This window comes from Suricata suricatta, chromosome 6 (assembly GCF_006229205.1).
Source record: "Suricata suricatta isolate VVHF042 chromosome 6, meerkat_22Aug2017_6uvM2_HiC, whole genome shotgun sequence".
NCBI classification, from domain to species: domain Eukaryota; kingdom Metazoa; phylum Chordata; class Mammalia; order Carnivora; family Herpestidae; genus Suricata; species Suricata suricatta.
The window spans coordinates 13,123,780-13,126,886 of NC_043705.1; positions in this window are offsets into that span (position 1 = coordinate 13,123,780).

Consider the following 3,107-nt stretch of genomic DNA (forward strand, 5'->3'; position numbering starts at 1 on the left):
CACACACACACACACACACACACACACACACATATATATATATATATATATATATATATATATATATACATATTCAGTATTCAGCCACTGGCACAAAAATGGACACAGAGATCAATGGAACAGAATGGAGAGCACAGAAATAAACCCATGATTATATGGTCAACAAATCTTGTACAAAAGAGGCAAATCTATGCAATGGGAAAAAGTCTTTTCAACAAACGGTGTTGGAAAAACTGGACAGCAACATGCAAAAGAATTGAAATTGGACCACTTTCTCTTATACCATACACAAAATTAAACTTAAAAGGGATCAAAGACCTAAATGTGAGACCTGAAACCATAAAACTCATAGCATAGTAATATCTTCACATTGACCTTGGCAAGATTTTTCTGGATATGTCTTTGGAATTGTCACCATTTCTTATTTTAGCTGTTTTGATAGATGGATAGTGATACCTCATCATTGTCCTATTTGCATTTCCATCTCGTACATGGAAATACATCTTTTCCAGGGCTTATTTTCCCCCTGTGTATCCTCCTTAATAAAATGTCTCACCATGTCTTTTGGCCCTTTTCTAACTGAGTGGTTCACTGCCAAATCATGAGACCATATACTCCAGGTATGAACCCTTTGTCAAATATATAGTTTTTACAAATATTTTCCCCCAGTGTATAGTTTGTCCTTTCATTTTCTTAACAGATTCTTTCAAAAGCAAAGTTTTCAAACGTGGAAGAAGTCCAATATATCCTTTTTTTTTCCTTTAACAGATTGTGCTTTTAGTGTCATGTTCAAGAAATCTTTACCAAGAACTGTGTCCTGAAGATTTTCTCACGTATCTTCTAAAAATTTTGTCTTTCTACATTTAACACTTAAGTCTTTAAACCATCTTGAGATAATTTTTGTGTAAAGTGTAAGGGGTGCTCGGGTGGCTCAGTTGGTTAAGCATCTGATTCTTGATATCAGCTCAGGTCATGATCTCGAAGTCATGGGATCAAACTCCTCGCTGAGCCTGGAGCCTGCTTGGGATTCTCTCTCACCCTCTCTCTCTCTCTCTCTCTCTCTCAAAATAAATAAATACAGTTTTTTAAGTGCAAGATTTAGGTCAAAGAACATATTTTTGCATCTGCATGTCCAATAGTTCCAACACCATTTGTTGAAAAGACTATGCTTCCTCTAATTGCTTTTACACCTTTATCAGAAACCAGTTGACCCTACCTGGTTGTGGCATTTCTGGATTCTGGATTCTGTATCATTGATCCCTCCACCAATACCTTAGAATCTGGTAGGGTAATTCTTCCTACTTTATTCTTCATTTTCAAAATTGTCCTGGCTATTCTACTTAGTTTTTCTTTATTTAAGGATAATCGTGTCCATATCCCCCCCAAAAAAGAAAACCTGGGGCACCTAGCTGGTTCAGTCAGTGGAGCATGCAACTCTTGATCTTGGTCAGGAATGTAAGTTTGAGCCCCACAATGAGCATGGAGATTACTTAAAAATAAAAGAGAGAAATTTAAAAAAGATCTGCCGCGATTTTGATCGCAACTGTGTCAAACCTATATATCAATTGGGGAGAATTAATATCTTTACAATATGAGTCATCTAATCCATGAACATGGTACGTCTCTCCATTTATTTAGATCTTCTCTGAGGTCTTTCATTAGCACTACGTAGTTTTCAGTGCATAAATCCTGCACATGCTTTGGTAGATTTACACCTAAGTATTTCTTTTTTAAGCAATTATAAATGGTATTAAACTTTAATTTCAGTGTCCATGTGTTCACTGTTAGTATGTAGAAATACAGTTAATTTTGTATCATATAGGCTTGCTGAAATCACTTATTAGCTATAGGAGGTTTTTGTAGATTACCTGGGATTTTCTATGTAAATCCTACACATTGTCTACAAATAGAAACAGTCTTACTTCTTCTTTTCCAATGGTATACCTTTTATTTCATTTTCTTGACTTGGACTAGCTGGAAGTTCTGGTACTTATGCCAAACAGCAGTGGTGAGAATAGATATGCTTGCCTTGTTCCTGATCATAGGGAGAAAGTATCTAGCCTTTCACCATTAAGTGTGATGTGAGCTACAGATTTTTTTGAAGATGATCTTTATCAAGTTAAAGAAATTCTCCTCGTGGGGCACCTAGATGGCTAAGTCAGTTGAGCGTCTGGCTTCAGCTCAGGTCATGATCTCACGGTTTGTGGGTTCAAGCCCCACATCGGGCTCTGTGCTGACAGCTAGCTCAGAGCCTGGAGCCTGTCTTTGGATTCTGTGTCTCCTTCTCTCTCTGATCCTCTCCTGGTCACACTGTCTCTCTCTCTCTCAAAAAATAAATAAAACATTTTTAAAAATTAAAAAAAAGAAATTCTCCTCTTAGGGCACATGGGTGGCTCAGTCAGTTAAGCATCCAACTTCAGCTCAGGTCATAATCTTACCACTTCTGAGTTCGAGCCCCATGTCAGGCTTTGTACTGACAGCTCAGAGCCTGGCGCCTGCTTCAGATTCTGTGCCTCCCTCTCTCTGCCCATCTCCTGCTCACGCTCTCTTTCTCTCAAAAATAAATAAACATTAAAAAAATGTTTTAAAGAAAAGAAATTCTCTTATTTCTAGTACCTGGGAGTTTTTATCATGAATAGATGTTGAAATTTGTCAAGTGTTTTTTCTATATCATTTGATATGATCATGTGATTTTTCTTCTTTAGTTTGTTAATATGGCAGATTGCATTAATTGACTTTTTTAATGTTTATTTATTTATTGGGGGGGAGGAGACAGGCAAAGAAAGAGCCTCAGGCAAGCCCCATGCCATCAGCACAGAGCCCGATATGGAGCTCAAACTCACCAACCATGAGATCATGACCCGAACTGAAGTCAAGAGTTGGACGTTTAACCGACTGAGCCACCCAGGTGTCCCGCATTAAATAATTTTTGAATGTTGACCCAACCTTGCATCCTTGGAATAAATCCTACATAGTCATGGTATATAATTGCTTCTATATATTGCTAAATCCTATTTGCTTATTTTTTTAAGAATTTTTAAAATATCTTACAATTTTACATATCAATTATACCTCAATAAAGCTGAAATTAAGAAAGAAAAATAAAT